The sequence below is a fragment of the Pseudopipra pipra genome, chromosome W (genome assembly GCF_036250125.1).
Source record: "Pseudopipra pipra isolate bDixPip1 chromosome W, bDixPip1.hap1, whole genome shotgun sequence".
NCBI classification, from domain to species: Eukaryota; Metazoa; Chordata; class Aves; order Passeriformes; family Pipridae; genus Pseudopipra; species Pseudopipra pipra.
This window is the reverse complement of record NC_087580.1, coordinates 21,887,590-21,912,950: the sequence shown is the minus strand read 5'-3', so window position 1 is coordinate 21,912,950 and position 25,361 is coordinate 21,887,590. Positions and strand designations below refer to the sequence as shown.

Below are 25,361 nucleotides of genomic sequence, written 5' to 3'. Positions count from 1 at the left end.
CTGGGCACAGGCAGGGGCTGCTGGCAGGAACAGCTCCTCACCCAGAGACAGGCAGGCAGGGAGAGGCAGCTGCTGCCACAAGGGCTGGGCAGGGGGATGGGGGCCCCTCCCTGCTGTCCCTGTGGCACAGACCCCTTCCCTGAGCAGCTCCTGCCTGGGCTCCTTTCCCAGCCGAAGCAGAGCCTGTGCCCTCAGGCCCACGGGGGCTGGGCTGTGCATTGCCCTGCAGCAGCCAGAGCCCAGGCAAGGACAGGGCCCTGATTTCCAGCTGTCTCTCTGTGTCCCTCCTCCCTTGGCAGCAGCACTGTGGCATTTCCCTGCCATCCCCTGCTACCTGGGCTCTCCTTGTTCTCACCATTGGGTTTTCTGAGCCAGTGTGGGGTTTGGGGGGGCAGATTCCTGTGCCGACACAAACCCTTTGGGTGCTGCTGTGGGGATGTGTCTGTGGGAGCCAAGTGCCCAAGTGCCCTCCAGGCACCTTCAGGGTATTCAGCTGTTTGCCTGGGTGTCCTGCAGGGCTGCAGGTGCCCTCCAGAAGGGCACAGCTCTGCCATAGCATCTCTGTGCTGCACAGGATCCCCATGGAGAAAACTCCTCAGTGCTAAATCCATGCAAATGCTCTGGGCAGCTGCAAGGAGTATTTTGTGTCTCACTCTGAGAGGGGAGAGATGAAAAGGTGAGGAGTGTGTCAGTCTGTTCTTTGGACATGGATTCCTGGATCTCTGGGCAGTTTCTCTGTAGGGGAACAGTTGAGTGTGATGCTCCTGCAGCTCCAAGCTGCCAGCACAGGGCAGCTGAGCCCAGGACTGATGGGCAGAGCAGCTCTTCTCTCTGCACTGAGGGACTGTCCCTGTGCCCCTCAGAACCCACAAGAGTTGACCTGCAGTGCAATAGAAATGTCAGGGATTTCAAACCTCCACAACCTCTCCTAAGTGTGGCAGGTGCAAGTGGGTGAACAAATCCAAAGAATTCCCTCAGCTCAGTCCTTCATTTGGGCAAATTGCAAACAGCAAAGCTGAGAAGCTCTTTGATGTATCACAAGTACATTTAATTTGAGATCACCCTGCATTCCAAGTTCCCTGTCCAGCAGAGCAAGAAGGAGTCCCTGGGAGCCCATCACAGATTTCCTGCTTCCAATGGTTCCCTCAGGCAGCAAAAGGCAGAGCTCAGGAGAGGGAGCTGCAGGGAGGTCTGAGAGAGGAGAGAGAGCCTGAGAGTGGGGTGGCTGAGACGGGTAATGTTTGGCTGCAGAAGCCTGGTCTAACTCAGCAGTGACTTTTCCTCCTCAACAGATCAAAATATTCTGAGGCAGGAGTAAATGTCCAACAGCAGCTCCATGGCCCAGTTCCTCCTCCTGGCATTGGCAGACAGGCGGGAGCTGCAGCTCCTGCACTTCTGGCTCTTCCTGGCCATCTCCCTGGCTGCCCTCCTGGCCAACGGCCTCATCCTCAGCGCCGTAGCCTGCGACCACCACCTGCACACCCCCATGGGCTTCTTCCTGCTCCACCTCTCCCTCACAGACCTGGGCTGCATCTGCACCACTGTCCCCAAAGCCATGCACAATTCCCTCTGGGACACCACAACCATCTCCTACACAGGATGTGCTGCACAGCTCTTTTTCTTTCTGTTCTTCATCTCATCAGAGTATTTCCTCCTCACCATCATGTGCTACGTCCGCTACGTTGCCATCTGCAAACCCCTGCACTACGGGACCCTCCTGGGCAACAGAGCTTGTGCCCACATGGCAGCAGCTGCCTGGGCCACTGGGTTCCTCAATGCTCTGCTGCACACAGCCAATACATTTTCCCTGCCCCTGTGCCAGGGCAATGCCCTGGGCCAGTTCTTCTGTGAAATCCCACACATCCTCAAGCTCTCCTGCTCACACTCAGGCTACCTCAGGGAAATTGGGCTCATTGGGGTTAGTGCCTGTTTAGTGTTCGGTTGTTTCATTTTCATTGTTTTCTCCTATGTGCAGATCTTCAGGGCTGTGCTGAGGATCCCCTCTCAGCAGGGACGGCACAAAGCCTTTTCCACGTGCCTCCCTCACCTGGCCGTGGTCTCCCTCTTTGTCAGTACTGTCATGTTATCCCACCTGAAGCCCCCTCCATCTCCTCCCCATCCCTGGATCTGGCCCTCACAGTTCTGTACTCGGTGGTGCCTCCAGCAGTGAACCCCTTCATCTACAGCCTCAGGAATCAGGAACTCAAGGACGCACTGAGAAAAAGGATGACTGGATGCTTTTCAGGAGCAATAAAGTGCCTGTTTTCTGGTGTGTAGCATTGAGAACTCCTTAATGGCCCAGCCTTCCTGCTCAGGTTTTTTGTGGAGGTCATTGGGTTCTTCTTGCAATAACTTTCTCTGCAATTAAATTTTATTTTTCATCTGCCTTCTAATTTAGTGTCTACCCATTGAATTTGACCCAGAGATGTATAAATTATGAATTGTGCTCACTGAGTATTTAAACAAAATAAAAGACCCTGCAGTGCCTTCTTTGTCCAAGACCCTTCTTCTCACATGTTCCCAAAGGACAGCACACTGCAGGACAGGGGGTATTTGCAAACGGGAAGGGGACAATAATCCTAGCCCAGCAGCACTGCCAGGGAACAGCAGGGCTTGGTCTTTGCAGAGCTGCTCTCTTGCCACTTCCACACTGTCCTCCTGAGCCCCTTTCTTGCTGTAAGGCCTGAGGGCTCTCTGAGCACAGTCCTGGGGGGTGGAAGCCCTTGGAGCACAGGCAGGGACAGGCCCTGGGAACTTGTGAAGCAGAGCTGGGCTCCCTTCCAGCATCTTCAGGATGCTGTGGGATATTCTGAGGGCAGGGCATGTGTGCACACAGTTTTGGACTTAATGAATGTGCATTCAGTTTTGAACTGAATAAATTGTAGTTATCCCCAGGAAATGTTTAACATATATTTCTATTTGCATAATTAATTTAATCCCCTTCCATCCCTCTCTCCTCCTCTCTCAGCCTTCACCAAACTTGAACACAGTACAAACTGTTGTGAGAATACTTCTGCCTGAGAGAATAGCAAAGAAACTCTCCAGAACACCCAGTGTCTAGGACAACCGATTTAATGCTTTCAGTAAAGCAGGAGAAATGACAAATAACAATTATTTATATGCATGAGGTACCAAAAAACACAGAGTGAACAGTGTAGGTGGGTTTAGACAGAAAAGGGCTAGAGCATCACTCATCTCATTCTCAGGCAGACATTTCAAATAGATCTAAGGCAGCAAAATCCCTTCCATTAAATATGCAGCTGACTACAAGAAGTCCCAGGTGAATAGCACAGATGCAATGTCAACCTTCTTCACTTCTCAGTCACTTCTTCTGTCACCTTGCTCCAGGGCTGCAACTCTCCTGCAGTGTCCCCATGACACTCCTGCTCTCTGCTTTCCAGGTTCCATTTTCAGATCCAGTCTTCCCCTCCTGTTCACAGGGACATCCTGGGAGTGCTTCAGAGCTGCCATCCTGGGGCAGCTCCTGCCCAGCGTGGGCAGGCACAAGGTCTCTCCAGCTGCTCCTCTCCCCTCCCCAGTGCCACTGTTTCCTGCAGCCTCCTCATCCCTGCCCAGCACAGCCCTCCTGGCACAGTTGGACACAGCCCTTGTTCTCCCCCCTCCTCAGGCACCTGCCCAACCCCCTCAGCTCCAGCCTGATGGCCACAAACCTTCAGGGCAGGGAGGCACTTGGGAAAATGCTGAGGGAACCTTTCAGCTGCACTCCAATCCAATTGGAGGGGTTGGCCTCAAGGAAGAAATCCCTTCTCATCCTCCAGAACCACCAGGACAACCTGTGTTGTGTCCTGGGCACTCCTCTGTGGGCTATGGAAAAGGTTTTGGTGTCAGGGATATTGAGAAGGCTGGGCAGTGTCACTGGGAGACCTCTCCCAAACCCTTGGAAAGGCCAGAGCCAGCCCAGAGCTTCCTGGGGCCTTGGCAAAGGCAGACATGGAACCAGTCTGCAAACAGGGCAGCAAGGAGGGTTGGCAGAGTTCCAGACTGCTCAGGCTCAGCAGGGAAGGGGATAGGGCAAGTCCTGCTGCAGCCATTGCCAGGCATGGGAAGGACAAGGCAGGGATTGCAGAACCCCTGTGGGAGGGAAAAGAAGGGGATGTTGTGTGCCCAGACTTTATCAAGGCCCTTGACATGGTCTCCTGTGGTCTCCTTATGGTCAGACTTGTGAGAGCTGGACTGAAGAAGTGGAAGATGTGGTGGGTGGGAAGTTGGCTGAATGAAGAGTGTCAAATAAAATCCATGGTACAAAGTCCTCTTGGCAGCAAGTTCCTGGTGAAATCCCTTAGTGATCAGCCCTTGACCACCAATGCAGAAGATCTCTCTATATAATTGGACAAAATGTATTTTCAAGTCCTTTGTGGATGATGCCAAATTTCAGGGAGCCCTTGAGCAACCTGTCCTGGTTTAAAGACACATATTGGGGTGGGAACTCTAATAAAATGAACTCACTCCTCTTTTATTCTCCACTAGTACAAGGAGACAAAATACAAGGAGGTATAAGTGAAAAAAAATAACAGTTGACTGACAAGAAATATAGCAGCAAAACCAGCAACACCAACAGAACAGTTCAAAAACAGAGAGAGAAATCACTTTGTCTCTCCCACCTGTCCTGAACACCCAGGATCAACATGAGCCTCCCTTTCCCTTTTGCATCCAGGGGAACAAAAAACAAAAATCAAACCAGGGGAAAGAGGGGGGAAAACAAACTCGGGGAAACTCTCTGTTCTGAGATGAGTTGTGCTGCCCAAGAACACGCTGACTCCAGAGGTGTCCCAGCGGGGCAGAGCCGGCGACTCCGGTCCGTGCGGCGGCGGGGGGAGGCAGCGGCTCTGCTTGATCCCATGGAGTTCTGGGGAGGCACAGTGGGTGCCATGAGACTCTTCAGTGCCACTGTGACCCCTTGGTTCCATGAGATTCCACAGTGTCCCTGCATCCCTTTGGTTCCACGAGGCCCTGCAGTGTCACAATGACCCTGATTCCATGCAGTTCTGCAGCATCAGAGTGGCCCATGGATTTCAGTAGATTCCACAGTGTCCCAGGGGTCCTTGGGTTCCCTGAGGCCCTACAGTGGCCCCTTGGTTCCATGAGGCTCTGAGATGCCCCAGGATTCCTTTTGTTCCAAAGAGACCCCACATGTCACAATGGCCCCTTGGTTCCATGAGAACAGTGTCCCTGCATTCCTTTGGTTCCAGGAGGCCCTGCAGTGTCACAGGGCCACTTGATTCTGTGACGTTACAAAGAATCAGAATGGCCCCTTGATTTAAGGCCAACTGCACATGGGGCTGCCTTAGGGGTGTGTGGGCACCCAGACAAGGGAGTTGTCACCCCCCTGGACTCAGCCCTGGGGTCACCACATCTGGACTGGTCTGTCTGTCTGTGAGGTTCCCCATTGTGGAGGAATGAGGAAGAACTGGAGAGGGTCTAGAGCAGATCTGACAGGATGGAGCTTTTCTCCATATTGGAAATAGAATGAAACCTCCACAAAGAGCAGCTTGGAAGGTTGGGACTGAAGGCAAGAAAAAGAAATGTCACTCCATGGGGACCCTTGTGCTGCAAAAGGTCACCCAGAGGGGATCAGGACCAGCCCATGGATTTGTTTTTCAGGGAACAGCCAGAGCTGGTGCAGAGCCATCAGGGAGGGTCTAGAAATGCTGCTGGGAGGGGGTGGGAAAGCAGGAGGGGTGTGTGCAGCCTGCAAGGCCAGAGCAGCAGCAGGGCCAGGGCAGGACAGCCTGCAGGAGAGATGGCCAAGGGCTCTGGCAGGGCTGCAAGGCCCAAAGGCACCCAGGCCTTTGTCCCCTTGCCTCTGGCAGCTGCCTCTGCCACTCAGGCCACCACAAGCCACTTTCCTGGCAGGTTCTGCACTTGGGTTCTGCCTCGCCCCTCCCTCAGCAGCCTGGCAGGGGTTGCCCAGTTTTGGGCCTTTGTTGTTCCTCCCCCTCCCATCCCAGTGCCCCCCAAACAGCCCTGAGCCAGCCGGGAGGGACAGGATCTGCTGGGCCAGGGCCTGGGGCTCAGGCCTTGGCCTTTGTGCTCCACAAAACCAAGGCAGGCTTTGCTCAGCATTGCAGGGGCCTGCCCAGAGCCTTGGTCTGCCTGCACTCCTGGCCTCCAAGGAGCTGCTCCAAGGAGTCCCTGGGGAGGCTTTGGCAGTGCCTGCCCTCAGTGGGGCCCAGCAATGCTTCAAGGCACTTGCAGTTTGGCTTCTGACTTCTTCAGCAGCTGCTTCCATCTTCTCTCAGTACGTGAGGATGATGGACTCATCTCTAAACACACTGTGGGGCTCATTAAAACACAGAAAAACACTTTCTTTCACTTAATTTAATTGTCTTCATGTCTTCACGACATCAACAACTAATTAGAGTTGTTTTGTAGTTTAGCTGAGGAGGAAGATTTTAAAGTGGAAGTCATGAAAAATATAATTTTTGATGAAAGGGAATGATTTACACAGAGCCTTGGGATGCAGGAGCTTCAGAGTGCAAAGGATTTGGACACAGATAAGGGGGCAAAAGAGATTAGTAGCATTTAATTATTGACCATTTGAACAGTTATCAAGAGATTCAATTGCATTTGCTACAATTTTAACAGTGACTGAATTAGAGACTGACAAGAACATTCACCCCACAGTCAATTCACACCCACACCCAGGCAGAGATGTGTGGACACATCAAGAGCTGGGTGGGTAAAGGTCCCTTTCCAAAATTGTCCTTGTTGTCAGGAAAGCACACCGTGGGGCTCATTAAAAACCAGAAATCCCTCAGGATCTCTTTGTCTTCCTTTAATTGTCTTTGAGACAATTTCAAAACAAGTCTTCAATATTTGTATTTTGGTTTTTTTAATTCAATGTTGGATATTTTTTAATTCAGGGGAGAGGTGATAGAGGTGTTCTCCAAGTGATCTTGATGCTGAGTGTCTCCTCAGGAGATCCACACTCACCCTGGATGATCAACCTTGCACCTCACCCCCCAGCCTCACCAGTTCTGACATGGCCCATCTTGGACTGATAGCTGATGCAGCTCCAAACACACTGTGGGACCCATTAAAACACTGAAAAACAAATTATTTCCCTTCCTTTGTTTGTCTTCAAGTCTTCAAGACTTCTACATCTAATTGGAGTTGTTTTGTAGTTTAGATAAGCAGGAAGATTTCAAAGTGGATGTCACAAAAAATATATGTTTTTTGATGAAAGGGAATGATTTACACAGAGCCTTGGGATGCAAGAGGGTCAGGGTGCAAAGGATTTGTATCCAAAGACAAGGGGGCAAAAGAGATTAGTAGCCCTTAATCATTGACCAATTGAACAATTATCAAGTGGCTCAATAGCATGTGCTACAATTTCAACAGTGACTGAATTATAGGTTCACAAGGAACAACATTCCCACCACAGTCAATTCACACCCACACCCAGGCAGAGATGTGTGCACACATCAATAGCTGGCTGTGGAAAGGTCCCTCTCCCAAATTCTCCTGTTGTCAGGGAAACACTCCCCCAAATCCCTTTGTGTTTGCCACCAGACAAGGGTCCCAGCTGGAGGAGTGTTTGTGGAGGGGGATCAGAATTGTCCTGGCCATCAGCGCCGCTCTTTGGAGTGTTGCAAACTGGAGGGTTCCCGAGCTGGGAGAGGCTGCCAGAGGTGTCCCACTGAGAGGGAGGTGCTGGGGAGCTGCCAGGGCCTCCCTCAGCCCCACTGGGTGTGGGCTCACAAGGGGACTGGCTTTAGTTATCTGCTGAATTTCCATCCTGGTGTCAGGAATGACTGGAGTTTTCAAACTATTTGGGAATTGTATCCAAACTGTTCCGTTCGGGTCACAATTCAGGCAGGGAATGTTCCAAGGCTTTCATGGGATGACTGATTATTCTGTGTTCCCCAGATGTTCCACTCTGGATTGTTCCCACCTGTATCATCCAGGAGCACCTGGTCCAGTCCAGGGACACTTCCTCACAGCCCTGGTCCAGTCCAGGGGCTCTTCATTGCTCAGCTGGTTTGGTCAGGAGCTTGTCAGGAGCTCCTGAGATCATTGACCAGGCCTGAGGAGAATGGAGGGAGGATGCACCACCACAGAGGCTTCTAAGAAAGATGGAGACAAACTTTTTGTAGGGCCTAGACATAGCTGGGATAAGACAAGAAGTGATGGTTTTAAACTAAAGAGGGCAGATTTGAATTAGACATGAACAAGAATTTTTTACAGTGTGGATTGTGAAACACTGGCACAGGTTGCCCAGAGAGGTGATGCTTCATCCCTGGAAACATTCAAGGTGAGGTAGGATGGGACTCTGAGCTACCTGATCTCATTACAGGGGAGCTGGAATAGAAGAACTTCAAAGGTCCCTTTCTATCAAAACTCTTCCATCATTCTACTGGAGCCAAGGCTGACACAGGTTTCAGACCCAGCTGAGCATCCCCTTTGATGGCCCATCTGGCAGCTCTGCCAAAAAGCTGCTGCAAAGAACCTCCAGACCTAGAGGAGCTTTTGTGTTGGGCTCAGGTGTGGCTCTCAGGGCTGGGGGTTGGCTTTTGGCTGCCAGGTGCCCACCAAAGCTCTCTCTCACTCCTCCTCCTTCTCTGCCCACCTGCATGCCTGCAGAGTTGTTTCTCCTACATTTTCCTCACTCCTCTCTGGGTTCCAGCACCCTGGATTTTATCCTTTCTCCAATGGGTTATCACAGAGGTGTCTCTGGAATTGCTTTTTGGCTCAGCTTTGGGCACTGGCTGGGCCATTTTGGAGCCACCTGAAACTGGCTCTCTCTGACAGAGTCAACTCTTGATCTCCTCCTCCCTAAGGGAAACCTGCAGCCCCCTCACTGCTACCAAACCTGATCCACAGGGTCATTCAAGTGCCCAGGAATACAGGAGGTCATTGAGCCCATTATTCCTCAGGCTGGTTAAACAAGACTTTGTCCTCTCCCTCTCCCTGACTGCAGGTTCTTTCTGTCAGAGCAGAGCTGGGCTGGACCTCAGCTGTGCTTTGCTCCAGAGCCTGCTGGGGTGGGGGCAGATGGCAATGGAACAGTTGGGTTGGACTGGATGATCCTTGTGGGTCCCTTCCAACTCAGCATATTCTCTCATTCTGTGTTTGGTTGGGTTTGGTTTGGTTGTGTTTGGTCTTTTTCTCCCCCCTCCCCCTTTTGAATTGCCCTTCCTCTGACCCATGAGTTTTTTCTTCATTGTCTTGGCCCTTGCTGGCACCTGATGGCAAGACAAGTTTATCCAACTCACTCATCTTGACCACATTTTTGGTACAAGTCACCATTAACTGGATGAGGTTTCTCACAGACTCGCTGCAACTTGGCCTCATCCACAAAGGAGTGGAAAGTGCATTTCATCCCATCATCCACAGACTTAATAAAGATGTTCCATGGGAATGGTCAAGGACTGGTCCCTGATGGATGTCACCTGGGAGTTGCTGCCAAGAGGAATTTGTGCCATGACTTTTGACCATCATCAGTCATTCAACTTCCCACCCACCACATGTTTCACTTGTCCAGTCCAGCTCTCACCAGTCTGGCTCTAAGGAGACCACAGGAGACCATGTCAAAGGCCTTGCTGAAGTCTGGGCACACAACATCCTCTTATTTTCCCTCCCACAGGGGTTCTGCCATCCCTGCCTTGTCCTTCCCATGCCTGGCAATGGCTGCAGAAGGACTTGCCCTCTCCCCTTCCTTGCTGAGCCTGAGCAGTCTGGAACTCTGCCAACCCTCCTTGCTGCCCTGTTTGCAGACTGGTTCCAGGTCTGCCTTTGCCAAGGCCCCAGGAAGCTCTGGGCTGGCTCTGGCCTTTCCAAGGGTTTGGGAGAGGCCTCCCAGTGACACTGCCCAGCCTTCTCAATATCCTGGACACCAAAACCTTTCTATTACCCCACAGTTCCAGTTTAGTGCTCAGGACACAACACATATTCTTATGGTTCTTCAGGAGAAAATTAGAAGTGGTTTCATTAGAGAGGTCAACTGGGGGAGCAGCCCAGTCTGGTCTGGCCCCACAGCAGTGCCCAGCCCAGGGTGCTGCAGAGCTCTGGGCACTCCCCCCACAGCCCCAGCCCCTCTGAAGGGCACAGCAGCTCCTGGGGCACAGAGAGGAGTCTCAGCATCCCCATCAGCTCAGGGGCTGGACACTCAGCATGGCAGGAGGAAATGGAGGGCAGGGAAACTGCAGGAGCCCTGGTGTCACCTCCAGGAGATGCCCAGCACAGCCTGACTGTGCCCCTCAGGGCCAGCCCCTCTGCCCAGCCCAGCCCAGAGTCCTGGCCCAGGGACAGAGCAGCCTGTCCCCAGGGGGGGCTGCAGAAAGAGGTTTCTCTGTGTCAGGGATTCCTCTCTGCAGGCCCAGAAATGCTGCCTTGCTCTTCTGCAGGGACATCCCTTTGCCCAGGTCAGTGTGTCCAGGCTGCCTTGGCCAGTTGCAGATCCCAGCCTGGGATCCCTGCAGGGCCCTGAGCTGGAGGTGCTGCTCTGCACAGGGAGGGGCTGTGGCCCCCTGGGCTGAGCCTGCACTGGCCATGCTGGTCAGGGTGGGGAGCAGACCCAGCAGGATGGGGATCACTCCTCTCCACCCTCTGCCATAGTCCTGGAAGGCTCAGTAGCCAAGAACAAGGCTGGGCAGGACCATGGGCTGTTTTCAATGGCACAGAGGGCAGGGCAGGGCTCCACTCCATGCAGCCTGTGGGCTGGAGAGTTCTTCAGGACACCCTCCTGGAAAGCCCAGCCCTGGCTCTGGTACAGCCCTCCCTGAGCTGGGGAGGCACAAGGGGAGTTCACTGTGGGTCAGACGAGTCACTGGCCAGAGTCCTTTCTCTGTTCCTGCTGCAGCCCCTGGGGTTGCAGAACTCTCCTTTACCAGTTCACAGGGACATTTAGTACTTGAGCTCTGGTAACTCCACCCTGGGCAGGATTCTGCTCCAGGACTCCATTCCCTGCTGACTGGATGGGACGGGCTGTCCCTGCAGATCCTCTGTGCTCTCCTGCACTTCCTGAGTTCCTACAGACAAGTCCTCACCTCCATCAGAGCCCTCACAAGCTGCAGAGCCCCGGGCAGGTGACTTGGAGACCCTTTGCCACTGGCCACCAGCACAGAACATCTGAACCAGCCCTCAGTCCCTCAAGTACCCCAGTGAGTCACTTCTCTCACTGCAGGGACTGAATGGGGAAACAAGCAAAGCAATGAGACTTTGCAGAGTCTATTCCTTGGCCTTGTTCTTTACACCAACCTTTCAGAAAGAGCAAAGTCTTCAGGAACTGCCCAGGGGGATCTCCTTTCCTGATGGAAATGATGTTAAGGAGCCCAGCTCTGTGCCAGCAGTGCCCAGGGCCTGTCCCTGCCCATGGTCACAGGACTGACACAGCAGTGACTGAGCTGCCAGAGCACTCAGGCCTTGGGCAAGGAGCAGAAAGGAGAGGAAGGCAGTGGAAAAAGAGCATCTCTGAATAGCCCAAGAGCTGCTGCTCCCTGGCAGTGCTCCTGTACCAGGACTCTTTACCCCTTCTCCTCTGCACACAGGTACTGCCCTCCAGCCTCAGGGAAGTTCTTGGAGAGAAAATATAGAAAAAAACTGCAGTCCTTTATTATACTCAGAGATTGTGATTCCTCATGTACAGAATAACAAAGGCAGGATGTTTGACAAAGGAGTTGCTACAGCAACTTTTATTTTGTTTAAATGCACACAGAGAATGATTCCTCATTTACACAACTGTGGGTCAAAATAAAGAGGTAGAGAGTGAATAAGTTACAGGATGAAGAATAAATTTCTGTGTTAACAACATTTATAGAGGAAATAATGTTGGACCCCCCCACCGCCACTCTCAAAAGATTTAGAAGGCAGGCTGAGCCAGTAAAGAGTTACACAATGAGTGTTCTGCACAAGAAAAGAGGCAGATTGTTACTCCTCAAAAGCATCCAGTCATCATTTTCCTAATGGCATCCTTGAGCTCCTGGTTCCTGAGGCTGTAGATGAGAGGGTTCAGTGATGGAGGCACCACCGAGTACAGAACTGACACTACCAGGTCCAGTCTTGGGGAGGAGATGGAGGGGGGCTTCAGGTGGGAAAATGTGGCAGTGCTGACAAAGAGGGAGACCACAGCCAGGTGAGGGAGGCACGTGGAAAAGGCTTTGTGCCGTCCCTGCTGAGAGGGGATCCTCAGCACAGTCCTGAAGATCTGCACATAGGAGAAAACAATGAAAAGAAAAGCAGCAAGTGCTAAACAGGCAGTAACCCCAATGAGCCCAATTTCCCTGAGGTAGCCTGAATGTGAGCAGGAGAGCTTGAGGATCTGTGGGAGTTCACAGAAGAACTGGCCCAGGGCATTGCCCTGGCACAGGGACAGGGAAAATGTATTGGCTGTGTTCAGCAGAGCATTGAGAAAGCCAGTGGCCCAGGCAGCTGCTGCCATGTGGGCACAAGCTCTGCTGCCCAGGAGGGTCCCGTAGTGCAGGGGTTTGCAGATGGCAACGTAGCGGTCGTAGCACATGATGGTGAGGAGGGAAAACTCTGCTCCAAGGAAGAAGAAAAAGAAAAAGAGCTGTGCAGCACATCCCATGTAGGAGATGGTTGTGGTGTTATGGAGGGAATTGTGCATGGCTTTGGGGACAGTGGTGCAGATGCAGCCCAGGTCTGTGAGGGAGAGGTGGAGCAGGAAGAAGCCCATGGGGTGTGCAGGTGGTGGTCGCAGGCTACGGCGCTGAGGATGAGGCCGTTGGCCAGGAGGGCAGCCAGGGAGATGGCCAGGAAGAGCCAGAAGTGCAGGAGCTGCAGCTCCCGCCTGTCTGCCAATGCCAGGAGGAGGAACTGGGTGAGGGAGCTGCTGTTGGACATTTGCTGCTTCCCAGCACAGGGATGCTGTTCAGAAACAGGATAGGACAGGTAGAAGTTAAGACAGACTCTGTCAAGCAAAGCCACTTTATTTCTCATAGAAATCCCCTGAACTGAAAGGCTTTTCCTTTCCCTTGTTTGTGGTGGCTGAGGGTGCTGTGAGGAACAGGAGCTCTGCCCATGTTCTGCCAAGGGCTCAGTTTTCCCCTTCTCCAGGGGACATGGATTCTCCAGTTCTGCCACAGCATCAAACACTCCCAAGGGATGTCAGGCACTATTCACCTTTAAGGGAAAAGTTCAGTCTCCACTCTCAAGACGTGGAAAGGCTTAGCATGTTTCTTAAATCATGTTGTCTGTGTTTATTATTTTTGATGGTTGCATCTGGTACCTGCTCTTGTTAGGAGTACAAATCATCATTTTTATGATGCCAAATATAACAAGACTTTAAACAAGAGAGGACAAACAGCTCAGCTCTCTGTAGCTCAGTGCAGAGCCAGGAGAGCTGCAGTGTCCCTCCATCTGTTCCCATCTGCCCTGTGCTTTCCCTCGTGCTGCCTGAACATAACTTCACATGCAAATTAAATTTTAATAAACACAAATACCTACAGTCTGATGAGTGCAGGGCAGCACTGTTTAAAAGGGCAGCTTTGGTAAATGTTCTCTGTTCCAGCCCAACAATGCAGCATTGCCCAGGGGAATCTCTGGCTGTGCAGGCTCTGATGGCAACGTCAGAGCAACCCTGAGGGGACTGGAAAAGGTACCCAGAGCTACATGTAAGGCACAGGTGTGGGGATTTCTGATACTGCCTGGTCTCTTCTCCTCCAAGAGGAATAGATTTGCAGTTTCAGTGCCTCCTCCTGAACTGTGATATTAATATTTATGACCAATTTTCCACTTAGAAAACACATATTTGAAGATGGAAAGAACAGGACCCTTCACTTTGAGGTATCCCATGACTTGCTGTGCTTTCTTAAAAGCCTTTTGAGAAATGTTCTGTAATGAACTGGAGCTATGAGCAGCCCTCACAACCTGTAGCCTACTCTAAACAGGTGAAGAGCCTTTCCCTGCCCTCCCAGGGGTTGCTCCTTGCCCACAGCCCTTGTGCCCCAGCCCTGGGAGCAGCTCCCCGGGCCGGCTGAGAGCTGCCCCTGGCAGGCAGCAGAGTCCCTGCCCAAAACAGCCCCTGTTCCCCCATCCCATCAGCTGGGGCTGGGCCAGCTTTAGGAGATGCCTCCAGGAGCTGCCCCTGCACTGCCCTGCAGCCCCAGACTCACCATGTGCAGCCCTGCCAAGGTTCCTCCTGCAGGGAGCTCTCAGCCATCCTGCCAGTGCTGAGCCCCTTGAAGCTCTTCTGTGCCCTGCTGGTGTCCCTGTGTCGCTGAAAGTGTCGGAACGGCCAAAGCGACACGAAAAAAGGTTCCAGCAAAGTTTATTCCAAGAAAAAAGCAGGGACAGCCGGGGCTGCTGCGCAGCCCCTTAAGTACAGTTTTTGAACACACGTAATGCACACGGATAGGACAGTTCAAACTTTCACACCAGAATTCTTACAGCTAATAGGTGCATTTTCTAAACTCTACTTTCTCACAACAACTTTGCTCTTTCTCAAAACAGCCCAGTTCTTTCCCACAACAGTCCCGAGCACCTGCTCTTATTTTTCTCTCATGTTGATGTTCTTCCCAACTACTCTCATTCAAAACAGGTCCTTGTTCTCATGAGACAGTGTTCTCTGTTCCCACAGGACAGCTTCTTCAGGATGCATCAGTATGTTGTCAGGATCAGGGCCTCCATTTTCAGTCCTCTCTTTCAGTCCATCTCAGGGGTATACTTTGATCTGGTCAACATCTATTGCTTCGTCAGTATGTGCCAAGGTGCTGACAGACCCACTGTCACCCGTGACAATTCCCCCTTTTTTGTATTTGTGCGACAAAGATGGCCTTAACAGTCTGCTGCAGGGCCCTTTGCAACAGGCTGATCAAACAGGGCATCATTAATAGCACAACTACAATAATTACCAAAATCAGCAATCCTGTTTTTATGATGGATAACAGCCAACCAGACAAACCCCATTTACCAAACAACTTATTTAACCAATCCCATCCATCATCAATTTGTAATTTGCGGACACCTTCTTTCAAAAGCTGAATGTTTCTGTGTATGGATTCACTATAGTCCAACAAATTCATGCAACACATTCCTTCAAAATCTTGACACTCCTGTAAAGTATTTTTAAGTCTACACACATATATATCTACACAGTTTCTCTCTCTCACACTATCTCTCTTCAGTCATTCATTGGTGGCCACCTCAGTTACACTTCACTCACGCATAGCTGGAATTTCTATTATACTTTTACATTTTAATTACACACTTTACATTGTAAGTAGTTATTGGCTGTGTACTTCTCAGTGTGTCATCTTTGGCAGTCACGTCCAACAACTGTACCTGGCTTGAAAAGGAGTACATACAAGGAATATAAGGCCTAACAAGTTTAAATGAGATCTACTCCAATTTAGCATCTGTTTATGCACCTGCATGGTCTCTTCCCCCCCCTTTTTGTATTTTAAAATGTTCATTTGATGTGTAAAATGTTTTCTTGACAACAATTTGTCCTATAAGTGAGTTAGGAATCTCTGCATAATTTTCTTAGCTCTGGAAAACCAGCAAATTACATCACTTGTCCTTACAGTTTTTTAAAACTTCCTAAATTGTGGAGAATTAAACCAATGTCTGAGTTACATGAGTAATGTGTGATTGGCAGCAACACATGATTTCTGGCTATAGTCGGTACCTAGAAAAATGAATAAATAAATCACTATTACAGTCTGCTAATACAGCTTGAAATTCAGGCTCTTCTGTGAGAAGTCAGTCCAAGTTGTCTCTGATGTCTGGGACGTAATTGACTCTCAGCTCTTGTTCATCTGCTTCTTTTAGTTGTTCTTCACCTTTAATAAAAAACTCACAAATTTGTTATTAATAGTTCAGTCAGTTTTAAGTGGGTATCATGGGTAATTTTGCAGTTTTTCTTTGAAGCTGAAGGCCTAGTGATGATTCTTTGCAGTATAATTCTCTCTGTAGGAGATAGGTTATATGGCTTGGTTTTATGAATTTTTTCCTGGAGCATTCTTCAATCCTGCTTCTCAAAGAACATTGGTTAGAACAATCACATGTAGTTTTTGCTCATCTTTTTAGGTCTCTAACTTCTGTATTTACTTTTACTTTGCTTTTATCATTTTGAGCAGCATTTTATCATGTTGTACTGCAGAAAATTTCTCTCCTATTGTAAAGGAAAACACTGAATTTCAGGAAGGTCACTGTAACTTCAATAAAAGCAAATAGCAGCTTTCATTATGAAGAAACAATTGACTGTTTAAAATCCCAGCATATGGAAATCTTTCAGAGGATGGGATTACTGATTTTTATAAGGTCTTAGTTGCATAATTGGATTAAATGTAGTTTTGTATCTCTTACTTTTCCTTTATCAAGCCACGCATGGCTTGGGATTTTAACAGGATTCACAAATTCATAGGGCAGATTCCTGCCTCTCTGAATGTAAAAAATGAAACTGGAGAACAGTCATGTCCTTTTTAAAACTTAAGTAGTCTCACCCAGCCTCTGAAACGATATGATCAGCTAGGATTTATAAGCAGTCAATTCTGAATTTTTGCTGATATTTATATATTTTTCTGGGATATGCATGAAAACTTTAAACATCTTATTTAAACAAAATAGGTGTAACAGTTTAACTTACATCGATGTATTTAAGAAGTTAACACTCTTAAAGTAGCTCTCAACTTTAGCAATTTACATAAAACCACAGTAAAACTCACTCAGGCTGCTTTAAACTAAGGTTTTGCTCATAAGGGTATACCAGGGGATCCAGGATGCACACCTTGCAAAGCAGCAACAGTTCTGGTTTAAGCTTGTCACCTGATAACAGGGACACACCTCTGCCGCTTAGCACAGAGACTAGGACAGATGCAGTTTAAACTTGAAACACTGTCTGTTGTTAGGCAGTTTCCTGTATTATATCTTTAGAATTTATCTCTCCTTCCACAAAGGTGGAAACTTCCAGCTAGAAACAGTTTACTTATTTTTCCCTTTTTGCTCTGGCAAAAACTGCCCCTGTCAAATAAGATATTTTGACCTAGGTATTCCACCAAATAAGTCTACCTTAAAGCTTCTTCAACAATCTCAAAAAACCTATCTGTAAAATACAGAAGCAACAAAAGAATGCTTACAGAGTTGTTTGAGCAGGGGGGGGAGAGGGAAGGTAGCGCAGCTGTGCTTAGAGCTCTGCCGGAGAACCGCTCCCCCCACATGCATTGGAATTTTCTTATCACAGACAGTTGTCAGCAGTTACTTTAAAAACTCTTTTTCTCCCTTACATTTATGTATGCATTCTAAAACAATTTTGGTTATTTTAATGAACAACTTCAGAAAACAGTTAGTGAGACTATGTTATGAAATTGTAAGACAATTTCTTTCTCCAATCAGAAGGTTACAAAGTTGCAATTTTTACAAATCAGGATATTTTCATCCTCCTCCCAGCTCTGAGTGAGTGAATAAAGTTTTTGCTTAGTTACCAAGCAACAGACCATCTCTATCATGTGAAATACACTCTGTTTCTTTCCCTGGCAAGGCTGAATCTTTTCAAGGGAAGGCTTTTTACTTTTCTTTTTTCCTTTTTCTCCGGGCAAAGAACTTTGTTTCTTCACATACACACACACAGTAACAATAATATTGTGAGCTCACAAAAACACATTCAACAAACACTACAGTTAACACAAGAATTAACAGAAATATCAGAAGGCAGTTTTTTGCCCCCCCTTTTCTTTCCAACCCCCAGTAGGGATCGTCGTCTTCAGGCTTCCATGACACCAAACTTGATTTGTTGCATATTTTTCTGTGTTTTATCTTACACACATTGTGAGACTGAAACAGCCAATTAGTACATGAACAAAAAATAAGTAACTCAGGCTGCGAAGAAGCAAGAAAAGGAGGTAGATGCTGACTCTTAAGTTCAAAGGCTTATACAGGGACGGGCTTTGCTGTCTTGTTTTCTGCCCAGTCCCCATTGTTCTAATTTATCTCTGTCCCTCTCCATTCACTTATATATCTTGATTTGAATTTCTTTTCTTAGTTGTTTTCTTGGTGGAGTTATCTGGTGGAAAAACTGCTTTTTCTGCAGCAGTGGCAATGGAGAGGGGGGGTCCTTACTTCTTTTCTGTCTCCGGGAGTGAATTATTAAATTTCTCTGCATTTTTTTGCTTGGAGGTGTAGTTCAAGGACAATTTGTTACAACGGCAACCTGCTTATCTTTCTGGGCAACTGTGTTTCAGAGTTTTAGTTCTTATATGAATTATTGCATAGATCGTTGCCTCCCATACTCTTCTAAATCTTTCAAAGTCTCACGGAGCAAGTGTTAGGCAAACACATGAAATGCAACTTAATGTAGTAGCTTCAAAGCCTTATTTTCAGTACTATAACAGCACACGTCGTAAATTAAATTCAGCAACCTTGACATTCTTTTGGTTAAGGAGGGATTTCCACGTAGATAGAACTACGCTTTCCTCCTTCGTTATGTGCTGTCCCATTGTTAAAAGATAGTCCCCGGTGGCACCCCCGTTAGCTTACCTAATGAGGGTCAAAAAGTTCAGGTCCGGACCGTTTCGCGGGAACCCCCCCGCTCTCAAGCTTCACCGGGCTCCGTTCCCCCTGTGCTTCGCCCCACAGGTCCAATCTCTCTCTAGGAGAGAAAATCCTCTGCTCTTTCCCCCTCTAGGAGGGAAGTCACGGCAGCTCCACAATTGGAGATAAATCCGTCTTCAACGTTGCAATCACGTCGGCGTCGCCAGATGTCGCTGAAAGTGTCGGAACGGCCAAAGCGACACGAAAAAAGGTTCCAGCAAAGTTTATTCCAAGAAAAAAGCAGGGACAGCCGGGGCTGCTGCGCAGCCCCTTAAGTACAGTTTTTGAACACACGTAATGCACACGGATAGGACAGTTCAAACTTTCACACCAGAATTCTTACAGCTAATAGGTGCATTTTCTAAACTCTACTTTCTCACAACAACTTTGCTCTTTCTCAAAACAGCCCAGTTCTTTCCCACAACAGTCCCGAGCACCTGCTCTTATTTTTCTCTCATGTTGATGTTCTTCCCAACTACTCTCATTCAAAACAGGTCCTTGTTCTCATGAGACAGTGTTCTCTGTTCCCACAGGACAGCTTCTTCAGGATGCATCAGTATGTTGTCAGGATCAGGGCCTCCATTTTCAGTCCTCTCTTTCAGTCCATCTCAGGGGTATACTTTGATCTGGTCAACATCTATTGCTTCGTCAGTATGTGCCAAGGTGCTGACAGACCCACTGTCACCCGTGACATCCCTGAGCTGCCCTGGCAGTGCCCTCAGCCCTGCTGGGCTGTGCAGAGGAGCTGCTCCTGGGCAGAGCTGTCTCTTTGAAGCTCTTCTTGCTTGCCAGGAGCTCCCTGTGTGCCAGGAGCCCGGCCCAGCTTCCTGTAGTGCTAATGAGTCTCACTGAGGGACACAACTGAGAACGTGTCCCCAGGTTCCAGTTAGAGCAGAAATCTGCAGACAGTGATGCCAAGGATGGACAAGCAAGGGAAAGGTGGCTCTGATGCTGAAGAAACCTTGACTTGTTTCCTTAATCCAAAGGGCCAAGCCCTGACCCCCAGCCCCTGGGAAGGCAGATGCTGTCCCTGCCTCATTCCTCAGGGCTCTTCCTGGGGCACTGGGATGTGGGATGTGCAGTGCCAAGGGCAGGCCCATGGGGTGGCACCTGCCAGGCTGCTGAGCAGGGACAAGGAGGCCATGAGGCCCCAGGGCTGCAAGGGGCACTCCCCTTCTCCTGGCATCAGGGGCACAGACAGCAGCCATGGCCAAAGGCCTGCAGAAGGTGGCTCTGGCAGGGCCTTTCAGCTTCTCCCCCTCCCTGTCTCCTCTCCAGCCCAGGCTGTCCTACGGTGTCCATGCCCTGCCCCTTTCCCTGCAGGCTGTCGTCATCCCCCCGGCTGCCCCACCTGGCTGGCACCTTCCTGCACTGACATCTCTGCGTCCTCCCTGGCTCTTCCTGCACACACAAAGCCTTGGCCTCATCCAGACTCCTCCTGGGTGATGTGTTGCAGCGTTTTCCATGGAGTGAAATTCCTTTTTCCTCATGTCCACTCAGGACCTCCCCAGCTGCACTTGGCATTAATTCTTTCTTTCTCATGCTCTTTTCTGCTCTGACAAAAGGATCCACCAGCTCTAAATCCTCCCTTCAAGCCCTCTCAGGGCTGTCCTGTACTGTCCTCAGTCTCCACACCAGTGAGGTCACAGCTCCTTAGCCCCTCTCTAGTGCTCCTGTGCTTGAGACCTTTAAAGCTCATCTTGGGAGATCTCTGGGCACTCACTGATGTTTTTGCAGATGAAAATGTCATGCTCATAGTTTAAGTAAAATACAGGGATACATTTACTAAGGCCTGTAGTGGCAGAACATGGGGCAGTGTCTTTGAAGTGAAGGAGAAGAGTTTTCTATTGGATAATAGGAGGAAAGATTTAACAATCAGGGCAGTAAGAACTGGAAGAGGTTTCCAGAGAAGTGGATGTCCCATCCCTGCATTTGTCCAAGGTCAGGGAGTGTGAGTAACCTGAATTAGTAAAAGATGTCACTGTCCATGTCCAGGGACTTGGACCAGATGACCTTTTAGCTCCCTTCCAAGCCAAACCATTCTGGGATTCTTTTGAGTCTAAAGTCCCAAACTCCTTCTCCAAAGAATTTCCATTCTTAAGGACCTGAATTGCCATGATTTTGGAGAAACCCTTCGTAGTCCAAAAGGTAAAAATTAATTCCAAGGAAGTTCCAAGGTATCTGTATGAAACTTTAAGCAAGTGGGACAATAACAGAACCTCTCAGGGTGACCTTGCAGCTGAGGATGGGGGATTCGGCCTCAGGCTCTGAGACTCATGATGGGCAGCCAGAAAGGGGATTTGGGGAGTGGGCAAGACTTGTCATGGGATGTCTAGGGAAGAATCAAAGCAAGGGGAGGATCCCAGTGCTTTGTGGAGGGACAAGCACAAGACAACAGAAAGTAGATGAAAAAGCTGGTCATGTTAAACAGGAGGCTGGTCAAGACACGTCCCTGGCTGTGCCCTGCGAGTGATCCCCACAGCCTGTCCCCTTTTCTTAATAACTCCATTGCCAAGAAGTTTCTGTGGGGAGGGACCTCTCTGCTCCTGGCACAGATTGTGGCCCAAGTTCCAGCCACTGCAGCAGGAGCCACAAATAGTCAGGTCTTGTGTTCTTTGGGGGGCCAGACTCTGCCCAGACTGGGGGGTGTGTGTGTTGGAAGCACAGAAGAGTGAAGCAAATGCAAAGCTAAACACCCAATGTAGCCTGACTTTGTCCCTAAGTGGGGGCTGAGAATTGGACCCAACATGTGCAGGGACAGATGGAGGGGTTTGTCCCCCTGGCCCTGCCCAGAAGGGACACCTTTCAGGAAGGGTTGTGGCCTTGGCTGTGCTGAGGGTTGCCCCGGGCAATGCAGCTTGGGATTGCAGTGGCACTGTCAGGGCTCTGCAGAGCTCCTGGCAGTTCCTGCCTTTGTCCCCAGCAATGCCAGAGAACTGCAGGGGTTGCAGTCAATCCCTTGTGCTCTTTGGGACCCCGACTGGCTCTGCTGAATGTCAGCAGGCCTGGAGTTCCCAGACTGTTCCTGCATCCAGGGTCGGGCCTGCAGTGACGTTTGTGCAGCATTCAATTGGGGCAGTGGCAGGATGGCCATGGATCCATTCCTGCACAAACACAATGGGGCTCCATCCCAGGCAGGGAGAGAATGGGCCCACAAATGTTGGAAGGATAAGAAGCAGGGAGTTTTGTCACTGTGGAACCCCATGGAACCAAAGGAACCCTGGGACATGGGGGAACCTCATGGAATCAAGGGGACATTGTGACCCTGCAGCACCTCATGGAACCAAAGGGAGTCTGGGACGTGGCAGGGCCTGATGGAAACAAAGGAACCTCCTGGGAACAAAGGGACCCCGGGACACTGCCAAAAGTCAGGGAGACAAGGGAACCCCAGGACACTGTGGAATCTCCTGGAATCCAGGGGCCATTGGAATCCACTGGGGCCTCCTGGAACCAAAGGGAACATGGGACACTGTGGAACCTCATGGAATCAAAAGGACCCCGGGACTTTGTCAAACATCAGGGAATCAAGGGGCCAGTGTGACATCCCAGAACCTTTTGGAACCAAAGGGAACCAACGGGACATTGTGGAATCTTATGGAATCAAGGGGTCCATTGTGACACTGTGGAACCTCACAGAATCCAGGGGCCATTTTGATTCTGCAAGGCCTTCTGGAGCCCAAGAACTCTGGGAAACAGTGCAATCTCATGGAATCAAGTATCCACTGTGAGTCTGCAGGGCCTTACAAAGCCAAAGGAAGCCTTGCACACTGTGCAACCTCATGGAATCAAGGGACCACTGTGATCTTGCAGGGCCTCATGGAACGAAAGGAAATCTGGGATTCTGCAGAATCTCATGGAATCAGGGGGCCATTGTGACACTGCAGGGCCTCATGGAATCAAAGGTCCATTGTGACAGTCTAGGACCTCAGGGAATCTAAGGAATCCCTGGACACTGTGGAACCTTATGGAATTATTGGGTATTTGTGACTCTGCACAATCTCATGCAACTGAGGGGCTGTCTTTGCTTAAAGACAAAAATTGGGGTGGGAACTCCAATGAAAGGAATCCCTCCCTTTTTATTTCTTACCAATACAGAGAGATAAAAATCTTAAAATTAAGAGTTTACTGACAAGGAAATAGCAGCAACCACAAAGACACACAGGGAACAGCTGACCCACTAAGAGGGGAATTCTTCACCCACCTGGCACTCCTGAAACAAAGGGGAAAAATGGTGGAGGGTCCTCCCTGATAACCGCTCCCCTGTGGCCCAGCAAGCCAAAGAAACTCTGGGAAATGGGGGCAGAAGCAGAAGCACGTTCCTGGGCTCAGGGTCACTCTGGGGCTCTCCCCGGCCGTGGTGCTGAGCGAGCTCAGCGCTCGGGGCGGCAGCAGCAGGGCCCCGGGGCAGGACGGCGCCGTGGGGACTCTCCAGGCACCAGCCCCGGGGTCCAGGGAGGAGAAAAAGTTCCTTTTGCTGCCTGGCATTTTCCTTCTTTCTTCCCCTCCCTGCCCAGCCCCAGCGTGGGGCAGGCATTCCTTCTTAAAGAGACAGTCCCTCCGAAACAATGGAAAAATGGCCTAAAATACTAAAACTCCTGAAACCATGACATTTTCTACCTCTGTATTCTATTTCCTTTTTCATCATGCAGTGTCCCAGGGATCCTGTGGTTTTGTGAGGCCCTGCAGTGTCACAATGGCCCCTTGATTCCTTTGTGCCGCTGGAGACACCCCATAATCCAGCACAGCCTGTGGGGCTGTTGGTCATGGCCAGACAAGTGATGTCTGTCTGGAAAGAGGCACAGTTTTAATACTTTTATATTATTTTATATTATTTAAATACATTAAAATAATATTGTAGCACATTTTCATTACTGGGTCATTGGAGTACTTTTAAGAAATGGCAAAGTTTTCCCACCATGGCAGAACAAGAATTTCCTGGACGTGTACTGATGGCAGGAGAAGAAATACTGATCTGCCCCTCTACCTGTATTACCACTGTTCTGTCTATAACTTCATCTCCCTCTCCCTTCAGGTGTTTCCACCTCTCCTGTTAAAATGGCCATGTCGAAGGACATCTCTTCAGCAGACTTGGTGGATGTGTGTCCTTCCTGTTGCTCCCTGGTTTCCTCCTCCAGTTGCTCTCTGGTCATTCAGTGCCTCTCAATTGACTGGTTTCATGCTTTGAGCTTCAGGGAGCTGCCCAATCTTTCAGAAGATTAAATAACACATTAGTCAACATCTTAATTGTGTTTGTATCTATCAGAGAACAAACTTTTCTTATGTTTGTGTCTAAAACTGTTCCTGTATAGAAATGCCTTGTGAATAGGTGACACATCAGATGCTGCCTGGATGTCTCACAGAGCTGAGGGAAGAGTTTTGATGTTTATTAACATGTATCATCTTTACATTTTTTCTATATTGGCCATGAATAGAAACCTTTCTGTGGCTCTAAGTCTCACCAGTTCCTGGGCCCCCAAAGAACACAAACCTGAGGAGTTGGGGTTCCCACTCCAATGGCACTTGGAGCTCCCTCCGTACCCAGAGCACAGAGCTCCCTTGTGCCACAGAGTCCTTGGAAAGGGAGGGATTAAGGACACAGGACAGGCTGTGGGGACCAGTTGCAGGGCATGGTCAGGGCTTTGGGGTGGTTGTGAGCCCAGGGCAGGACCCGGCACTTGGCCTTGTTGAACCTCCTCCAAATGGCCTGGGCCCATGGATCCAGCCTGTCCAGATCCCTCTGCAGAGCCTTCCTGCCCTCCAGCACATCCACACTCCCCCCAGCTTGGTGTGCCCTGGGAACTGCCTGAGGCTGCACTCGATGCCCTTGTGCAGATCCTTGAGAAAGAGATTGAAGTGCCCTGAGCCCAGTGCTGAGCCCTGGGAACACCACTGGCTGGAACTCCATTGCCCACCACTCCTTGGGCCTGGCCATCCACACAGATGTTTGCCCAGTGAACAGATGCTGCAGAAGGTGTTTGATAAAGGTCCTGTAACCTCAGAATATTGGGATGAGTGCAGATTTAGCTCTGCACAACACAGGAGTTCATTCACTTCCTCTTTTCCTCCCTCTGTGGATGGAGGGAACTTGTGACTTCAGTGTGTGACTCACTGTGTGCAAAGGGCAAATATGGACAGAATCCACATGGGTTGGTTGTCTCTGTAGCTCTACATCTTCCCTTGAGGTGGCAGAGCACACAAACTGCCCATCCCTGTGTTCCTTTCTCCACTGACTGTGCTTTGGTTTGGCCCAGAAACCTCCTGAGGTCCCTTCCAGGATGAGTCCCAGTGCACTGCCCTCCACCCTGGGCCTTCCCTTCCTGACCCAGCATCTGTGGGGCAGCAGAGCTGGGTCAGTGCAGGGACAGGGCTGGCTCTGACAGGGGCCATGAAGCCACTGCCAGGAGGTGACAGCAAGGACAGTTTGCAAAGAACAAATTTAGATACAGTGACTTTGTTGGAATCAAGGGGGTCATTGTGACACCAGAGAAACTCAGGGAATCAATGAGCTGTTGTGAGACTTCAGGGTCTCCTGGAACCAAAGGAACCCTGGGACAGTTTGGAACCTCATGGAGTCAAGGGCCTGTTGAGACATTGAGAACCTCATGGAAGCAGAGGAATTCTGGGAGAGTGTGGAACTTTATGGAATCAAAGAGCCATTCTGACACTGGAGGGACTCCTGGATCTGAAGGAAACCTGGGAGACTGCAGAATCTCATGGAATCAAGTGGCCAGTGTGACACAGGGGCCTCCTGGAAGCAAAGAAACCCTGGGACATTTTGGAACTTCCTGGAATCAATGGACCATTGTGACACTGGGGAACCTGATGGAATTGTGTGGCCATTGTGACATTGCAGG

At 49.8% G+C, this 25,361-nt stretch overlaps 1 long non-coding RNA gene and 1 pseudogene across 1 annotated transcript in view; both read left to right on the top strand.

The window, feature by feature from the left end:
- Positions 1-25,361, top strand: part of LOC135405712 (uncharacterized) — a 958,894-nt gene that overhangs the window by 808,696 nt on the left and 124,837 nt on the right. The window lies entirely within an intron of this gene.
- Positions 1,319-2,277, top strand: LOC135406354 (olfactory receptor 14J1-like; annotated as a pseudogene).